The sequence below is a fragment of the Meleagris gallopavo genome, chromosome 1 (genome assembly GCF_000146605.3).
Source record: "Meleagris gallopavo isolate NT-WF06-2002-E0010 breed Aviagen turkey brand Nicholas breeding stock chromosome 1, Turkey_5.1, whole genome shotgun sequence".
Lineage (NCBI taxonomy): Eukaryota > Metazoa > Chordata > Aves > Galliformes > Phasianidae > Meleagris > Meleagris gallopavo.
The window spans coordinates 110,274,215-110,294,878 of record NC_015011.2 but is presented as its reverse complement, the minus strand read 5'-3'; the positions used below and the strand labels follow the sequence as shown (position 1 = coordinate 110,294,878).

The following is a 20,664-nucleotide window of genomic DNA, read 5'->3' as shown; positions in this document are numbered from 1 at the left end:
AGGAATCAAATGAAAGGGCTTTTTTTTTAGTTATTATTTAATGACCTATGGATTACTTCTAAAAACAATCTGAAAACAATTTTTAAATGTGTATAAAAAAAGTAAAGTTAAAAAGAAGCTTCATTTTTTCTGTTAATAATCAGAATGTAGGGAAGGAAGCCCTTAAGCACAAAAACTCGCCTTAATTCCAACCAATTGTTTCATCTGAATTAATTAGTAAAATCCTTTTTCAATTTACATTAAAAAAAAGCTTTCAGCTTCTAGATATCAATACATATAAAAATGATTGATTCTTAAGAACTATTAAATCAAGAATGCAGTAGTTAAATTAGACACAAGCTTTTAAATACAAGCAGTTTCCTTTACTAAACCATCTGGAACGGTTGTGTAAAAAAAAAAAAGCAGCTTCCTTCTGGGTATACAACCTCAACTTCATGTTAAATTAAGTTGCACAGCTTCTCAACGATTTGTACTTTAAACACAGACTGGAGAATGACTTCCCTACGCAGCCTAGCCATCTTTGAATGAAAGCAGAACGGCAAAATACACAACACAGAGATGAAAATACCTTGTCAACAAACAGTACTACAGGCATGCTTTTCTAAAATGGCTAGGAGCTGCACAGAGGACAGCAGAAGGCAGAGAATGGAGCTGTGGGAGCAGGGTGGGGAGGCTGTATAACCCTCCACATATGTCCTACCAAACTGAAGTTCACCCTGACACCAGTAACGATCTGTGAAGAAGGGTCTGGCAAAGATGTCCCCTAGTGTTCTTGAATTAAACCACGGTACAAGCAAAGACAAGTCTGATTTTTTAACCATGCGTACATAAGTCTGTTCCATGATGCCTACAAAACACGAAAGACAGAGCCAGGCTCTACAGGATGCTGAAGTGGTAGGAAATGTTCTGATTTAAGTGCTTGCTTTTGCAGTCTGTATGTTTATGTAAAGGTTGATCAGCCAAGTCCACAAGACTAAGAAAATTAGGATGCTTTAACGTGGCAAAGACTAAAGTAAAGAAAGTAGTAGAACCTGAGTAGTCTCTTTTAAAAGTTTATACAAAAAGGATAGCTCTTCTGTAAACCAAAGATCAGTTAACTTCAGCAGATCACAGAATCGTGGAATATCCCAGGTTGGGACTGACAAGGATCATAGAGTCCAGCTCCTGGCTCCACAAAGGACCACCCAAAATCCAAACCCTATATCTGAAAGCTTTGCCCAAATGCTCATTGAACTCCGGTACTTGGGGCCGTGCCCACTGCCCTGGGCAGCCCGTTCCATGCCCACCGCCTTGTGGTGCAGCCCCTGTCCCTAACCCCCAGCTGCCCCTCCCCTGACACAGCTCCATGCCGTTCCCTCGGGCCCTGTCGCTGTCACACAGAGCAGAGCTCAGCGCTGCCCCTCTGCTCCCTGTGAGGAGCTGCAGCCGCCATCAGGCCTCCCCTCAGCTCCTCTGCTCTGTGCCCAACACACCAAGGGGCCTCAGCTGCTCCTCTGACACCTTACCCTCAAGACCTTTCACAATCTTCATAGCCCTTCTTGCTCCTGGAGCAAGAGAGCTGCTGCAAATGCCATTGCACAACTGCCCAGAGACAGTTTCCAAAGTGGTATTTCTCTGGTAGTTTTACACTCCAAAACATATAATCCTCCTTTGCAGACTCTCTCAGTGTACATTAAAGACTCCAGTCAAAGTCCACTATGAACGTGTATTTTAACACAGATCTTGCCAAGCCACGATTATAGGTAGGAAGAGGCAATCAAATACTTTTGCATAGCTGTCTTGCAAACAAATTAGATACAAGCCCAACAAACCATCAAGGAAGAAGAGTCACAATGCAATTACTGTCATTATGGCTGCAAAACTGAATGTTGTCACTAGAAACGTGGATAATAAACTAAGATACTTAGGAGAAATTGAGTCATTTAGTGCCTGGGGAGCAACTGAACTATCTGAGATGAGACTGTGTAGAGGAGAAAGTAGGAGGAAAGAGGTAATTAATACAGAGGAACCTACGTCCAACTTAAATTAGGTTTCTAGCACTTGTTTTGTCTTGGAAAGTTCTACTCTAAAGCCCTATGTAATAATCCATGTAAACCACAACTTACCAACTCAACTTCACTGCAATATTCAACTTGCACATCCCTTACACTTTCTTTGAATTTTTACACACTAAAATAAGGCATATTGCCTTACCACATCCTTGGTATCTGTTTGGCCAAGGAACCCAGACATCAGAAAGCTACCTTTAATATTTGGAAGCCTATAGGAAAGGGTCTGAAATTAAGAATTTACTCTAACAAAAGTTAATGTACTCCAAGGACTAGGTCTTGTGTGTTGTACTCAGCCAGAATGGTAAAATGGCCATCCTGGGTGAGACAAAATGTCTCACCTGATATCAGAGATCATTTGGATGATGCTAGTCCCTTGCAGCACCCAAAGTCAGATGCTTGGGGAAAAAGAAAATAGAGCAAGCGTTCACAAGTTACTTCCCTAAAACACGCTCACAAGCTTCAACACCCTGCTGCTCAGCCTTTCTAAACCAAAACTTGGGTCCTAATAACTTGATGCTATCAAAATACTTAGTTCTCATGAACTTCCCAGCCTGCCCATGAATGCATGCCTCTCTCACTGTTCAACAGTGAGGAGCTGAAGAGCATATCTTCACCTGGTATAAGGAAACACATCCCTTCTGCTTGCTCTGACCTTAGCTACTTCCTTGAAGTGCCCCACTACACCTAAGTGGAGAGCCATTATTTCATTTTCTTCACATCTTTATGTTACTGCACTGCTACAGTACACCCTCAAATCATCTCTTTCCACAAAGAAGCACACCCTATGTCCTTTGCAGGGATGCCATTCTGTAATTTTGATCATCTGAGCTACCCTTTTCAGAGCCTTCTCCAATGCTACCACAACCTTTTTGAATTGCTAGGAAGCAGAACTGCACAGGTTTAGGGCGGTGCCCACAATACCTTCTGCATTGTTCTGCTTGCCTTTCCTCCTAATTCCTACCATCGTTTGCTTTATTGATCCCTGCTGAGCACTGAGCTGACACTTTAACAGAACTGTCTATTAAAACTCCAAGATCTTATTCCTAAATACCAACACCCTGCTCTGAGCCATCACTTATCTGTAGAACCAGTATTGTGTTTTCTCACTACGTGTTTCACTTTGCATTCACCTACACTAATTTCCAACTGCCATTTCAGAGGCTAAGAACTGCAGCTCCTTAGCATTTAATAGACTCATTACTTGTTACTAATAATTAGCACTCCTGAGTAGTCTCTTGTGACAAGTTTCATTGCTGTGAGGCTTGATCCTAGGTAGTGGCCTTTCAAAAGGTAACCTTCTGCAGAAACAGCATGAAACAGAACAAAATAGGATTTTGACTCGTCCTTGGGTTTAATTGTTAATGAGAAATCGGAAAGGATGGGAGATTTGGTTCTCACCTGAAAGCTTCCATGCTTCCCATAACCTCTGCAGTCTAGTGCTCAAATTCACTATCGAGAGCTGTTAGAGACATGCTATTTTTCTCTGGCCTCCTGCATGAATTATTTATCACTATTAAGAGGAGAGATCATTCCAGGAGACAACTGTTTGAATATTGATTGTAGTGGCATTTCACAGTGGAATTTTTTAATAAAATTGAGCTTTAATTATTGACTATTCAAATGAAATGGCTTTATGTGGTCCTTCGTTCTCTTTTACTGAGATGTCACAGCTTGTTCACTTTAAAAGCAACAGCTGCTGTACTCCTCTTGCACCACCTGCCGTGGTGGATTTTTGGTAGGCCGAGAACTGGACTATTGCATAATGCTGCAACAATGACAGATAAACCAACTCATTCTCTTAGTGATCAACATCAGCTCATCTCACTTCAAGTCTTCTCACAGTCTGACTCCCAGATATCCCTGACGTATGATATAAAGCACTGGTGAGAGGACATGTGAACTGACTGTAGGATATACACAGGCACTCACCGACGTTACCAAATTGTTTCAGCTGCTGAACTTCCTGTTTGAACAAGACAAAAGCCCCGCTCTGCATCAGCATGAACACATTTCCTAGGAGCAGTTTTCTAAACAGATCACACAAACAGCGAACAAAACCCAATTCTGAATGCTAGTGATAACACTTCTGCCTTCAAAAAAGCAGAATAAATAAAAAAAGAGAAAATGCACTGTGCACCCAGTTTAAAACCTATTTTTACTTCCTTGTTCAGTATCAGACTTTTCAAAGAGCAATATTTAGTCACTAGCATCAAAAGAGACACTGTCTCAGCAAGAACAATCCATGTGAAAGCACGAAGAAGCACGAAGCTCTACAGCTGAAAAAAAAAAACCACCAAAACTTCCCCTGAACGAGTCGCAAACTTACTGTTCAATTCTTCAGTATTTCTCTAGAAGCTTTTGTCACAGCAGCGCGATGCAATTGCTCAGGGGCTTGGTTCCATTGCAGCCCCTGCACAGGGCAGCACCAAGCACGCACACTGTGCGTGGTAGAAGCTGCACCACACAGCACTGACAGTACTTGAAAACGAAACCAGAGTCATAAGCGGAACTTCATTGTCTGCGTGCTGAGTTCCTGCTGGAGACTTCAATAAACAGAAATACAAATGCAGGAAGCATGCATCCTCACAACTCCTGAAATGCCAGAAGGTATTAAGCAAGACACTGTCATTGTTTCATAGCACCATATCGTTTGCTAGTCCACAGCACTGCATGTTTTCTTTGCCTTTAATAAAAGATCCAGTGACAGATAAAATCATCACGATACATCACACCTCTTACTCATGGCACTTAGAGCATTTTGTAAGGCAAATCTGCACTTTTCTTCCTACCTGGCAAAAGTAGAAAGGCAGAAGGAAATGAGCTCATTTGTCCTTGGACAGCTAGTTAGTCACACCAGTGCCCAGATGCTCATCTGGTACAAGAGTTACCTCTGCTAGGCAGATCTGATACTCTGCCTCCCCTTTTTTTACCACTGATTAAGGAGAGAAAGCTCTCAACAACCATCACTTTCCCTGGACATCTCCTTCAGGTATCACTTACAGTCTTCCAGAATAAAAAAGCAATAGCTCTGCAGTCCTCCATGAAATCCCAGAACAAGAAAGGAGACAGCCACACTAATTAAGCCAGTCTGTTTTAACACTATTAAGGGACTGACTTCTGTCTTTAGCTCCACACTATAGATGAGAACTAATAGTTCAGCATGAGCTAAGTAGGGTAAAGGAAAGTGAGATGAAAACAGACTTCCAGGTGCTATGAATTCTTAGTAACTGAGAAATTAACTCCCAAACTTTCATCTAGGAGTCGAAGTACAAACTTAGCATACTCTCTAAGCAGAAAAAAAGCACATTATATCAATTCAGAAAAGACTAAGAGTACATTTTAACCTACATAGGAGTGCATGCCACAGCCTAGAAACGTAGGGAGTAAAATCCAAAAGAAGTACAACTGGAAATGCTGCACTTCTGAAATCTAGTTTCTTATCAGCAGGAGAGGGAGTAAGAACAACTAAAATTTGGGAAATTTATCTAGTTATTAGGTCTCTCCGTGCTTCAACTAGCAACTCATGTTTCTTTCTTAAAAGCCTCAGATGCAATGCAGTGCAAGACAGGGCAAAGAACAGTCTCAAAAGGTGGATGGGCATATTTTTCTTCCAAAATATCATCAGCAGTGCATGAAGCATCCAGTCTTCTGCAGAACTGCACTAATTCTGTGCCAGAGTTGCATCTTGCCCCATGAGTCTTTCCATCCATTCTCAAAGCAGGTGTCATGCACACAACCACACACACCTAGACTTCTTATAAAAATAGCCACTGAAGAACAATTCAGGAATTGGTGGTACTCCCACCAGTAACAAGTTCTGATTGTATATTTTCCTGCTCTCCCAGACGGCTTTGCTTTATAGAAGAGATGCTCTTTGTCCCCTTAATACCAGAGCAAACGTACAGGCATTTCCAGTGTCATTCCACACTTTGTTGGGCTCCTGGCTTCCCAAGTGCTCTGCAGACAAATACAGGACTCCAGTTCCATCATGCCAGGCTTCCCTCCTACTCAGCTCCGGAAGAGCTCGGCCCTGAGACTTTTAAAAGTATCAGACAACATAATTCAGTTATCTCTTGTGGAAGGGAGAAGATGAACAACATGATCAAGCAGGGCAGTAACAAAAATGCTGTTGATGAATCCTCCAAATGAGTCAGACACGTTTGTGTCTAACTGTAAAATCACATCACTTGTGCCAAGGCCAGCAAACTGAGACCACTGCTTTGCTAGGTCTACATGGGTCACCATGCACCTGGGACCCTTGATAAAGAAGAGAGCTGAAGCCCATTATCTTTCAAAGGTTCTTCCCACTGATTTGTCTGCTTAGCTGGGAAAAAAAAAAAAAAGATGTGGAAAACCATGTGATCATCATTTATTTATTTATTTGAATAAATAGTAGAACAGTCACAAAACCATGCACAACACTCCTGCTGTTATCTTTAGCAAACATAGCATTGCATTGGAACTTGCTTACAGTACACAATTCTTGTCACAAGTGACAAGTCCAGAATTTTATTTGCAAGACTAGTTTTTAGTAAGATATCAAGAGTAAACACTGTTAAAAACTGTAAAAAAGATTCTTAAAAAAATACATTAATACTGAAAGCACTAGGGTTTGAGAAGGAGGCATGAGAAGGCCCATAAGTTTTAACTGATCAAAAAAATAAAATCTGCTTTTCTGCTTTTTTATCTTGAGGAATAGGATGCAGCTAAGGAATATCTGGGCTTCTTCTGTGGTAATACAGCTCACTGGATCTCAGTATGTCAAGCGGACACACCTAAAAGGCAAGTTGTATGAATTGGAAAAGACAGACATTCATTAAATATTTTAAAATGTGGAAACTTTAGTGTTGCAGAGCATTCAGCATTCCAGGTAAATTCAACAGGTTTCAAATTTACCCCACTGGTACCCAGAGGAACATATCTAAAACTCCAGTAAAGCAAAGAGTTTGTGAATAACATTCTAAACTTCTCTTCTTGAGAGTAAGTATCATGCATATATAACAAAGTCATGACAAAAACACATGCTTAGAGAAGGCTTTGCCTACACTGCTCTTCCTGTAAACTGTAATGCAATGAAGTTCCAGTTCAGTTAAGGTCTATTCCCTCTCCCTGTTTGGTCAACAGTAAAGACAGCATTCTCAGGAAGAGTGACCTGGCTATAACAATGAGCTGAAGAATGAAAAATGCATTTTCCCTGTGTAACATGTACCATCTTAAAGAAAGATAACAAAACCCACAGGATATGACACTTGCCCTCAGCGTGCCCAATGTTTCTATCCTGTCTTGACCACCTGGGATGTTAACATAAGAAATGCTAAAAGAGATCCATGCCTCAGATTGCAAAGGAGGGATTCAAGTTTCTGCAGAGTAACTAGAAACACCTAACTGAACAAGACAGAGACTCTCTTAAAATCTGTGGTGTCCACATCTGCTCACAGGCAATTAAGATATCAGATGTAAATTCCCATCTCAGAAATAGCCTTTTCTTCTCTCAAACCAAAACTGCTCTCATCCACCTCCCTCTTCTTATTTTCTGTTTGCTTTTTATATTAATATAGCCAGTAATTTCACAACTAGATTCTCTGGAGGTCTATAATAAAGATAGCACTGGCATTTTCACATCCAGGGGGTGAATAGAATGATGGCTCTTTACAGACTCATTTCCCACAAATGCATTGCATCAAACAGAAAGTTTGAGAGACATTTCAGTTCAGTCAACTTCCAGCCTATTTCATAGCACAAAAGTAAGATCAATTTAATTAACTTGCCAGGAGAGCTGACCCACCTGGTCTCAGTGCTTCTACAAGTCTCCTCTGCAATAACTGCCAGCACCGTGGTAGAGTCCAATGGTCTCATCAGAAATTCAAGTCCTATAGTACTAGGCACTGTATAAACAGCAAGAGGTTAGTTGCTCCTTAAGTACAAACATTGACTCCCAAAGAAACCTACAGAATGCATGGACCTGAATTTTTCACGGAAAAACAGAGAAGCTGCCTTTCACTTTTATTTTGGAGGCACGAGGGGAGGTGGCACAAATAATTCATTACTAGAATTCAGAAACCCAAAATAAGAAATGAAGAAGCAGAAGCCCATTTCCCTTCTTCCTGAGATTAAAAAATGTTTAAGGAATAAAAGAGAAAAAGCCAATTGTAAAATTCTACAATTCCGTTCTTGGGATGACACTGGACAACCTCAAATTAGTTTGAAGCACAACTAAACATCATTGAAAAGCTTCAACTTTGAGAGTTAACCACTGGCTTGCACTAAGTACACTTTGCCTTTTGTAGAAGCCAGGATAATCAACGAGGCAAACTCTTATTTACACAAGAATTCACTTTTAATCTTCAGGAAAGAAAATACTTAAAAACTGTTTATAAATGCTTGACCCCCAGAACTGTACAGGTGCCAGCAACTTCAAGAAGAATCCAACCCCTTATCTTAGTTACATGAAATGAAGTGACAGCCTTTGAACTGTTAAGCTCGTTATTCCCCACACACATCTCAGAAAGGACCGGGACAGAAAACATTAATCCAACCTGGGCGTATTTGACAAGCTCCTGATGACTGACTTGATTGAAACTGCATACCTAAAGGATGACAATGGTTCTAGCAAACATATTTCTCCTAGAAAGGAGATGAAATAAAAAGAGACCTCAAAAGACTAGATGGTTATGCCATTGCAAATCTTATTCTGTGTAAACACGGAATGGAAATAACAGAGTAGTATGAGGTTAACGCAAAAACTGAAGCTTCAGATATTGCCTGTAATTAACCTTAACCTCACTCACTCAATAGAACATATTAAACTTTATTTAATAAAAAAGGCACAGCTTCCCAGTAAATTTCAATGCTGATTTTCTAATGGTTAATGGTTTCTAATGCTAATGATTAAGTCTGGAAAATCATCAAATGAAAGAAAGGTTATTATAGAATCAGAATCCACAGTCACGAGTAAAGTCTCAAGTTTTCCCTGCTAATTAAAATAGTTAGTGGTATATTTCTTTTATCAAGAGAATATTTCTTGATTATAGCAAACAGGTTCAAGAATATCTCCTGGTAAAAGTATAAAATATCTACACATTTTTAAGTGACCTAGAGATTACACATGCATAACTTTTAGTGGGACTGTCATACAAACAGCTACAGAGATCATAGCAATTTTGGAAAGAATGCATTAAGTATAGCATAAGGCACAAAGGGAATGTGCAGAGGGTGTTTTCATTGGATTTTTTGCCTAAGAAGATTGGCAGGATGAAGATCTCAGCAGCTTCCAGGATCACTCCACATTCTTGTACTTTGTGAACAGATTGTATAGAACCCTGAGGGTAGACTTCAGATCCAAGTTGACAACATCTGTGGAAGAAAAGGAAAAAATCCTTAATTTGCATTTTGTTCTCCACCATTTGTCCTCAAAGGAACACAAATCTTCACAACTCTGAGCCTGTAAGGAACAGCAACAAAAAAGTTCCAATCACCACAAACCAAGCTATTTAAGTATCATACAAGATGCATTTCAAAACACCTTTATAACGCTACAGTAACAGCTAACATCCCTGGGAAACAGAAGAAAGATAATTCCCTTCTCCTCCCTCATCTAAAATTAGTTACAGATAAAGCCTAGTTCTGTCTGAGATGTGGGAAATGCTGCATTCTGGCAACATCACTCCTACTGGACTGAGTTTCCACTAACATTACTAGCCATAGAAGAAGCAAACAAATACCCACGCACATCATAAAAGATCCTGAACCTCACATACTCTAGACAGGCTTGAGAGTAGACCCAGGTGAACCTCATGAGGTTCAAACAAAGCCAAGTGCAAGGTCTTGCACCTGGGTCATGGCAACCTCCACTATCAGTACAAGTTGGAGGGTATAAGGATAAAATACAGACCTGCCAAAAAGGACTTGGGAGTACTGATGGATGGCAAGCTGGGCATGAGCCAGCAATGTGCCCTCACAGCCCAGAAAGCCAACCATATCCTGGGCTGCATCAAAAGAAGCATGGCCAGCAGGTCAAGGGAGGTGATCCTGCCCCTCTACACTGTGCTGGTGAGGCCTCACCTGGAGTACCGCATCCAGATCTGGAGTCCTCAGTACAGTAGAGACATGGACCTGTTGGAGCGCATCTAGAAGCAAGCCACAGAAATGATGCAAAGGATGGAACACCTCTCCTGTGAGGGCAGGCTGAGGGAAATGGGGCTGTTCAGCCTGGAGAAGAGAAGGCTCCAGGGAGATCCGATAGCAGCCTTTCAGTATCTAAGGGGGTCTATAAGACAGAAGGGGACAGACCCCTTATCAGGGTCTGTTGCGATGGGACAAAAGGAAATGGTTTCAAACTAAAAGAGGGGAGATTTAGATATGTAAGGAAGAAGTTATTTACAATAAGAGTGGTGAGGACTGGAAACAGGTTGCCCAGAGAGATGGTGGTGCCCAGTCCTTGCAGACATTCAAGGTCAGGCTAGATGGCGCTCTCAGCAACTTGATCTAGCTGTCCCTGTTCACTCCAAGGGAGTTGGACTAGGTGACCTTTAAGGGTCCCCTGTAACTCAAATGATTTTATGATACTCACAACTCAGCAGTGATATGCTCCACAAATAAATCTTAAATTCTTTTAGGAGACTCTAATCTTTCTATTACCTAATATCCTTCTTACCATGCTAGACCAGGGAACAAAACAATTCCTATAAAAAAGCTTTTCCACCAACACCTCCCATCCTATTACTCTAATAAAATGCCAGGAAATGCCACAAGTAATCCAGGGATGATAGTGAAGACTGAAGAAGTGAAAATAAAGGTTGGGTAAAATATGCAAAGAGGGAACAGGGGAAGAAGCAAAAGATACACAGAAAATAGTATTTATGGAAGGAGAAGGAAGCAAGAATATATATTTTTTTTAAATCACACAAGGAATTAGACGACTGCAAAGAGTTAACAGGTCAAGTACAATTAACATGAGGTCCAAGGGGAAACAGCTACTGCTTGTTTTGAAGAATCACTGCCAGGACCTCCCCACCCTACCCTCCCACCTAAATTGGATAACAATCTTATATCCTCCAAATTTCATCTGAGATTTTTGGTAACCTCTCAGAATTTTCCTGTATTACTTCACCTGTATCATTTAAAATGTTGTATTTTGCACTTGCATAAACATGGCACATCCTAAGATGTGCTGGCAGTAAGTGGCAACAGGAAAAAACAGGAGCAAGAGCTAAGGATCAGGCTATGACACAGGCAGGGCTGGAAGGGACCCAAACCAGCAGCACCGTGCTGGACAGACAACGGCCACCTGCCCTCACTGTGTTGCTGGAGGCATTTAAGGCTGACTCACTCTAGTCTCCAGAAGCACTGTGAGCTACAGTGACTGCTGCTGATCACCTGTGTTGATAATCCCGAAGGAATCAGAGGTATGCGAGGGTATTTACTGTTAAAAGAGGGAGTGGAACCAGCTCTTTTATTTGGCAGTGCAATGTTATGTGGATTTAGAATCAGAAGAAACAATTGTGGTCACATAATTTAAACTCATGTACAACACAGTCCTCAGGGTATGTCCTTCCAGCAAGGAAGGATCATGGTATCCTGGGCTGAAATGGAGGCATCACTGACTGCAGGTAAGGGAGGTGACTCTTCCTCTCTCTGAAGCCTCACCTGGAGCGCTGTGTACAGTTCTGAGCTTTCCAGCACAAGATAGACAGGGACGTATTAGAAAGAAGCCAAGAAATGGCCACTAAGATGGTTACGGGACAGAAGCATCTCTTATATGAGGAAAGAGAGAGAGCTTAGACTGTTCAGCCCAGAGAAGAGAAGGCTTGGGCAGATCCTATCAATGTGTACAAATACCTGAAGGGTGTAAGAGGGCAGAGCCAGGCTCTTTTCAGTGGTGCCCAGTGCCATGACTGGCATGGCACTGGGCAACGGGCATATGGGTACAAACTAGAAACACAGGAGTATTCTTTACTAAACATCAAGGTAAATTTACTTTTTTTTCTTTTTTCTTTTTTTTTATTTTTATTGTGTGAGTGATGGAGCAGTGGCACAAGCTGCCCAGAGTCTGTGCAATTTTCTCCTTGGAGATCTTCAGAAGCTGCCTGGACGTGCCCCGGGTATCTGTCTCTAGCTGACCCTGCTTGGGCACTGGAGACAGACCTCCAGAGGTATCTTCCAGCTATTATGTGATTCTGTGAACTTGACCTTCAAGATCTTGCACTGAGCCAACTAACCAAGCGATCTTGGTTAGTACTTGGCTGAACTTAAAATATAAGGTTAACATTTGACTTTTGTTTTTCTTTTCAAATCTTCCAGTGGTAGAAATTCCATCTATATCCCTTGACAATTCAGGCTGATGGTTAATTACCTTCACTGTTACAAAAGATACACTGTAATTCTATTTTGACATTTTCCTATCTTCCGGACCTTGTTATGCCTTTGTTTGCTATATTAAAAAGTATGGTATTCTAAGATGCATCCTCCCTATGTGGGTTATTACAGTGTTCCTTATTGATGTCTTGCAGGCATTCCCAGAAGCATGCATATTCTCAGCCTCATGTTTCTTATTTTAAGATGAAGCATACACAGTCGTAACATCCCCAACAATAACTAATGAAGTGTTAACTGGAAGTGGCTGTCAATCATGAAGATATTAAAAATACTCCATCATTTTAAAACTTTCACATCCCATAACAACTCCTTTAGAGGCTAAAAAATTAATCCAGTAAAACACAGTTTTGCTGCAATAACTCAGCATCAAGTTCTGCTTCAACCTATGGAATTGGGCTGGAAGATGCTCCTCTTTTTGTATATAACTGGTACAAACGAACACTAAAACATCAAACCACCTCTTTCATGAAAGCACCACAGAAAGCATGGCCTAAAACTAATTCAAGAGGCATTTATAATGCAATTCCAACAAAAGGGCATGAAGTCACTTAACATGTTTTCCAGCCTATTTAGGGAAGAATAATAGATCAGTTTGGCATTAACAGAGAATACTATACTCACTTTCTAAAGATTGCTGGAGTCTATGACAAAATAAATTCTTGTTCTAAGAAATATGTATTACATGACTGTACTGTCAAGACGCTGATCCTATAGAGAGTTTGATGGAACTACAGCGACAAACAGAGCCCAAGACAGTACTGCATAAATCAAGAAGAGTTTGTTACCAGATCACATAAAGGAGAAAAGCCTTTCAGTTATCTGACCCCAAGAATACAAACTAACTGTAATAACTACGAGAATTAGACCATGAAAAGCTCCTGCTTAGACTGCGATCAAGAATGATCAAGAATACCAGTCAAATTTATAACATAGCACTGCATAGCTCCTGAATCTTTCCCTAAAACTTGACGTGCAAATTTCAGTAAACCTATTCCAGATAAGAAACACAGGTCTGGACAGCGACAATTAATCTTTTGAAAAATTGTTAAGGTGCACATTACAGCTCCATTTTTTAATACTACTCTGTTGTCTCAAATGAAGTTACACTTGAAATGCACCTGACATTATGTCTTCATATGTAGTTCAAAGACATGTGTCATGCCCATACCTTCAGGACGAGCTTTTGGTTTCTTGAGTCCTCCATCTTGCATCAGCTCAAAAGCAAAGGAAACATTGTGGACCTGAAAAAAAGAACTATTTAGAATCCTGAAGTTACACAGGAATTATAAAACCTTTAAATAAATTTTTAAAAGATGTCTTAGTCTCTCTATTCGATATATAAAATGATAATTCTATTTAAATCAATAAAACACATCTACAAGTTTGGGTGTGACAGAAAGCACTCATGAGGGACTAAGAGAAGACAGTTTGTGTCATCATAGGTCAAATACTGACTTCTTCATATACAGCTTTTTCATATACAGGAAGTAATTTCAGAATTCCAAATATAAAAAGATGACTAGAGTATGGGAATTGTTGATCACGGCCTGAACCCTGAACCTCCGGAGGGAAGCAATGAGTCAGCCGTTGGAGCTCAGGTGAAGGTAAGCACATCTGTGCTACCAGGAAGGGGTGGAGCCTGGTTCTACCTCTCCTAGATCCCATTTAAGCACTGACTGCCACTGAGGAAGAATCTCTAGCGGGAGATTGTTCTTTGTGGAGTTTACTGCAAGCCTACAACACTGTTGAGTGTTTTTGTTTATTTTGATTATCTTTCCACAGTGATCATCTTATCTAACCTCTGTATACTTATTGACTGTACAACTGGGTTCCACAGGAATCAGGAAAGTCCATTAAGCTCTGATCTCAGTCTTTATAGCAGAGGCCAGGGAGCTCCCAGTAACAACTGGAACAAAGCTGTGTTTTGTGGAGCTCCTCCTGCTCATACCCAAGCTCAGTATTTCCAACTACAAGGCAAGAGATGAGTTGCCATCCTGGTAAAAGGAATGTAACGGAAGTGATCTAACCAGAGATGACAAAATACACACAGGTGTGTGAGAAATAAGGACACTAAATGAAATATTTCTGATTAATATTAGACTTTTCTGCATTATTATCAGCTGTATCAGATGTATTCCAAGTATCACATCATCAAGGAACAAGGCATCTTGGTGCTTTTTACTTTCTTCTACTTGGAAAGTGATAAAATTCAAATCAGATTTCTCAAATAAAGGTAAATGAAATGCTTTGTGGTGGCAGTTCCTGAGCAGACTGATGTTGCAAAATAAGCTAGGCACAGCTGTGCAGAAAGGCAGACAGCTTTCTGAGAAAGCCTCCGAAGACCACACATGAACATAAAGTCACAGAAAAGAAAGCAGACAAGAAGTAAAAATACAAGAAAGAGGCAAGATTAAAAGACGATACTCATTGAGAAGTTAACATTATGGTTTAAAGAGATCTGCACAGCACATTTCTCTGCCATAAACAAAGTAATTTGGATTATGAATTCTGTGCAGTTCTATCCCTGCAAGTGACAGTTTTGGAGATGCGCAGCAAAAACGAGAGATTTAATTAAAGCTACTCATCTTGGAAATCAGGGAGTTCCGCATACAAAGCTTCCCTGCAACAAAGATGAAATGCCCCTTCCACTGGCATTTATTGCTCAGGGTTTATTAATCTTTTTACCTGCTCCAATTTCCCCTCATTCATTGTGACAAAGCCAATCATTTTCCAAATGAAAATATTGTTTTCCCTTCCCAAAAGACAGTTTACCTCTTGCACTTTGAGTTACAAATCCTCTTTCCTCAAAGCAAAGTCTCCACACAGAAACAAAATGTTACTTCAGGAATAATGGATAACACTAATTTAAACCATTAACAACAAAATCTGAAAGAGCACTGACTATGACTCAGCATTCTGCATTTCTAGAAAGAGGAAAACTGAGGCTACTGTAATAAAAAAAGCAAGAGAAAGATATAAAAGCAAAATTGTTTAGAAGGTAATATAACGACATTTTTCCACTGCTCTATCGAGTTCCTGTATATTATAGAACATTCAAAATTATTTAATTTCCTCCTATCTAGAAACTCAACACCTAAACAAGCTCTCTTGCCAGAGCCTGCTTTCCTTCCTTCAGGAAACCCCTTTAAGCTCCCAAACAGCTAGTTACCTACAAAGGCTGTCAACAAGCCCTATGTAACTTATAGAACTGGCATGCTCAGCATATTAGGCTGAGTCTGTAACTATGCTCACCTGGTACACTTCCAATTACTCCTGCAACATTGAGATGATCCACTCAGGCAAAGCTGGGTTATTCTATCAGTGGTAAGTGCTCTCTCTCAGGGAGCATTACTGTTGCTAAAGTGTGCACTGAAGTCATACAAAATATAAACAAGACTTCATCTTACAAAGCTGTTTCAATCCTCTATCTTTTTGCAGTGTTTCCTGACCTAATTACCTCTTGCTCCAGTTCAGCCTACATTAGACAAGTACTGTCCCCACTAAAGAACCTGGCAGAATGAAGAACAGGGGACAGATGAATTACTCCAGCACAACGAGATTGAGAGTAGGCACTGAATATATCTAGATATGTGCACAAGTTCAGGGACAACTGTAGAAAGAGACAAACTTTTGGTTATGATAGCAAAGTTCTCTTTTCATCACTAATGTTAGGAGTTATACAGGACAATGGGGCTAAAAAAATCAAGACAGCTATTTTGTTCCCTTCCAGTCCTGATTAAAACAATCTAAGACTTCAAATAATCCACTCTTCTTCCGCAATACTTATTTTGTCAAGCCTTACTAGATAGAAGGAAACCACCAAAAAAGACAAGCTAATACATTCTCCCGAAAGTTTAAGTCAGCAGTATTGGTAATGACCCTGCCAGGAGCTGGACATGAAAACACACATCTGTCCTCAGAAATTGATTGGTGCTTTCTGCACGATCTCTCCCTGGCAGGATCAGGGCCTCAGCCATCTTGGCTTTATACAGCTACAAAACTTGTTATCAGTGAGCTCTCAACACATAGTTTTTAACCACAGATCAACCAAAGGTCATGGTCTGGGTACCACCTCTTCTACTACACTATATCAAGCATATCAAGTATGTATCAATTAATGATATTTCGTTTGTAGAACCATTACATAAACTACAGAAAAAGGACTATTAGGCGTTAGGCAACTGACACTAATGAGATGAGGGATTGTTTTTTAGGGCTGACTTACTCTGGGAAGAAACTATGTCAATCCTAGTGTATACGGATGCAGATGAAGTAGAGCTTCCCATCTCTTAACTTTTGCCTTTTTTGCCTACTTACATAGAAAATGCTAGGCAATGCCAGGCATCAGCTCTACTATTTAACACAATCAAGAATCCTTGAGCACAAAAAGACTTCAAGCTGTACAGCAAATTAATAAATCACTTTAATTATGCAAAATATTACACAGCACAAAGACTTGTTGATCATATTATCAATTTATCTCTTCTAAATATTCTTGCTCAATTATGGGGAATTTACCTGTTAATTTCACAAGCAACTTTTGATCATATTAACTATGAAGTGCCACAGCCAGTATACCTTTGCCACAACTCCTGAAGATAGAATGTATTTACTGGGAACAAAGAGAAAGGACACAATGACTGGAAAATATCATGCGGTAACAAAGCAAACAGAATACAGTCTGGAATTTCTACCCACCTTCTGATCAAAACTTTCAGGCGTTAAGTAGAAGTTGTGAAGTGGAACAAAATAATCCTCAAGGAGACCCATGAGCAAAACCAAATAAACACCATCTGCAAACTAAATAGAAATATTGGTGACATTTCTAAGTGGAAGCATCTGTTTTCAAATAAGCACTCACAAACAAGTGGAACAATTAATGCTTGGTCCAAACGATGTACGTTAATTTCTGCCACTGTTGTTTGCTAGCAGAGAGGCGTCAGACAGTTTGGGAGTCACCGACTTTTCCTTTCATGCGCAGCAAGAAGTTGATGGCAAGTGCAATTAGCACTTAGGGCTTTGTTTCATCTGCTCCCTGGATTCACCTATACCACTGGAATCATCAGCACAGCTGAGCAAACTCAATCACTCTTTCCTTCGAAGTGTGTTGCTATATACATCTATGATACAAGGCTTTATCCCTACATATGGTAGCATTGTTTCCTCTACTTTCATTTCATAAAACAAGCTATAACACTAATCCATTCAAGAGCATCTGTCAAGTAATGTTTAAATCACTTATATCCTGTAAATACTTCCAGGCAGTAGAAATTAGAAACAATTTACCTGGGAGTTACATACAACTGCCACTCCTTAGGGGTGCTGCGTATTGAGTCTGACTAAGGAGAGGCCAAACTCAACATCCTCATTTGTTAGGCTACTGAATACTTCGGGATGAGGTAGAAGTATGTAAGCTTGTTCTTGGTTGTGATTACTTTATTTAAAAGCTCATTTTAAAAATGATCTTTTGCTCCTTTGACTTTCTTGAAGAGCCTTGCCAACTTTACTACTGTGTTTAACAGAGCTTTCTTGATTAAAAGTTTGAAAACAAACAAACAAACAAACAAACAAAGCAACCAGACTTCCTGGAAAACATGATTTCACACTGTATAGTCACAGTTCTATTTCTACCGTACATAATAATTTTCAACTGCAGTCCCGCCTCTCAAGTCATGTATATTCAACACTCTGCCTCAAATCAGAACTTTAAATAAAAAAAACCTGTCACAGGTAGGAACGTTAACTTCATAAAGAATTTGCTCCAGCTCAAAATAGACTCACAAATACTCTCAGCAGTACTGTTCGGTATTCCTACCAGACAGGAAGACTATTTACTGGCTGGTGGAGGGGGGCAGATGCTATATATTTCAAACAGAACTCTCACTTGTGATCCTGATACAACATGTATGACGTCTTCTAACCTTTTCAAAAGCAAGTTGCTGGATACTTCCTAGACATTAAGAACCAACTTCTAGTGACAGAGCAGATCAAGTCACCCATTTATTTCCGCAAATATATAAAATATCAGCAAATGACTGGTACTAAACCAAGTCACTCAAATCAGCTACCAGTACTCCAGGAGTAATACTCTAGATATCATGATTTTTTTATTATTATTTTATTTTATTGCAAGTACAATAAGGTAACCTCTCCACAGCTCGATGAACTCTAAAAGAATACTTGTTTCTGCTTTTAAAACTCAGCCAAAAAGTCAAGCTGAAAATCACTTAATTTGACCTCCAGAGGTAGAACTACCCCACTGACACTTAAATTCACACTTATTTAATGTTTCCAAGCATATTCTGTACCCAGTTTAGTGCTAGAGGTGGGCAGCTCCTGCAAAGCTGACTGTGGTGGTAGACAGTCACTTCAGTGAGCTTTAAACAAACTAACCTGGATACCAACAGCAGTCAAGCCACGGCAGTACATGAGCTCACAGTTGCTAATCCACACTGCTGAGAAGTGCCCACAGGATAAAGAGGACACAAAGCCTTTGTGGCAATAGCAAAATTGTTTCCAGTCCCTCTTTGATGTGATCAAAGCTAGCACTGATATCGCTGTGACGAACCGCATGCTGCAGGCCAGACTCCTCCTGAGAGCCCCAGGCAGCCAGCTATTAAGAGCTCCCACCAGCTAATTAGGAACCCTCACTGCTAGTAAGACACAATCCGCCATCCATCCATAACTATAGCAACAGCTTTACAGCATAACACTTTGATCCAGGAGACAAGTTGCCCTGAAATCCAGGGTATTCTACAGTCATTAAAATGGACATAGTGAATATCCACGAATTTCACCTTAAAATGCAAATCCACAGCAATATGAAGCATATGTAAATATGAGTAAAGGAAGCTAACATCACTGAATGCCATTACTATTTAAAAGATACTATAAATCAATGTGCTCGAAGAGAAGCAGTTCCGTAACACAGTTTAATGGAATAAGGGTCTACATTTGTCATTTATACACTTAGACTACATTAAAAAAAAAAAAATCTTACCTGAGTTTCTAACTCCGTTACTTCCAAATTCAGTTTGTTCAAGTGTTTGTTCACAAAGGTGATCAAAGACTATAAAACACCAGAACCAGTAATGTTAGAACTACAGGTGATGCCTATGTTAATATACACTTTTAAGACATTTTTAAGCTTAATAAACACAACTCTGTGTTGTTTGCTTTTAAATAAATAAGTACATAAAAATGAAAACAACTGAGTCGTATAATCCCTTTTGTTGCAACATAAACGAGGAGTCACCAGGTGGTGCTACTACACACTTGTTATCTTTCCCAGTACATAAAGCGTAATTCAGTGTAGTGGGAGAAAGCTGTGGTGGCATTGGTTCTCTTGCAGTTTCTTTGTGAAGATGAGGTCAGCAGTAGGTGCATTTACTGTCCACCAGTCTTTTCAGTTTGTTAGAGAATATCCACTGAGTGCAAGGCATCAGCAACACTCAGCTAAGATTCCCAAATGACGGTACCAACAGCACACAACTCTGTGCTCACCTCTGTTTCTGGAGTGATGTGCACTTAAAACGGCAGTCATGATTTAACCAAAATCTGCACTGTGCATTTTTATTCACACATGCAAGATGCTTAGCCAGTTAAAATATCAAAGCAGAAATCTGATAGCCTGCTTAGAACGCTTTCAAAAGGGACAGACACAGTTGGAAGGCAACACTTATGTGGCACAGGTAGAGCTAACTTAACTCTATCGGCCTTAGCAAGACACTTCCAGGAGACTTTTGCCACCACCTGATGCTCATTATCCTTCGGTTCATCCCCTCCTTGCTGGAGGGCAGCACTTGGGGTATAAAAGCATGTACAACTGTCCAGACAGAATGATCTGGATCACTGCAAATACTTTGCAGAATGGCTTTTTCTAACCTGCACCACTTTGAATCACAGATAAAGAAGTAGCTGCTGACATAGTGAGACAACTACATGAAGCACTGATCTTTTGCTGCTTAGGGGCAGCCAAAAATGATGTATATGGCTGCAAACTGTCAATGCCTCTATTAGTACTACACAGAAAAGCCTTGAACAATAAACAACAGTAACCAGACAAGAACCTTACTGAAGCTGATCAATCAAGTTACCACCTGCCCCTGAAGCAGAGATCTTTTGGGAATAAACATTCTTTTTATTACTTTAAAATCCTTTTTTTCCACTGTCAGATTTCTCTGGACACCTTTTCCAAAAATATAAGAAGAAACCAATGAAGAAAATAGAATCTGTTTCT

General features: G+C 40.1%; 1 protein-coding gene across 2 annotated transcripts in view; it reads right to left on the bottom strand.

Moving 5' to 3' along the window:
- Window positions 1–19,525, bottom strand: part of PARVG (parvin gamma) — a 36,593-nt gene extending 17,068 nt beyond the window's left edge. The window contains exons 1-4 of one of the 2 annotated variants that reach the window (XM_010724930.3): window positions 19,426–19,525; window positions 17,124–17,225; window positions 13,594–13,666; window positions 7,837–9,404 (exon numbers count right to left, since the gene is read on the bottom strand). The gene's annotated coding sequence lies outside the window, so the exon portion shown is untranslated. Of the gene's footprint in view, window positions 1–4,377; window positions 4,538–7,836; window positions 9,405–13,593; window positions 13,667–17,123; window positions 17,226–19,425 lie in introns of those variants that run through there. The other variant, XM_003203008.4, reaches the window with a different exon arrangement.
- Window positions 19,526–20,664: the final 1,139 nt, after the last annotated feature.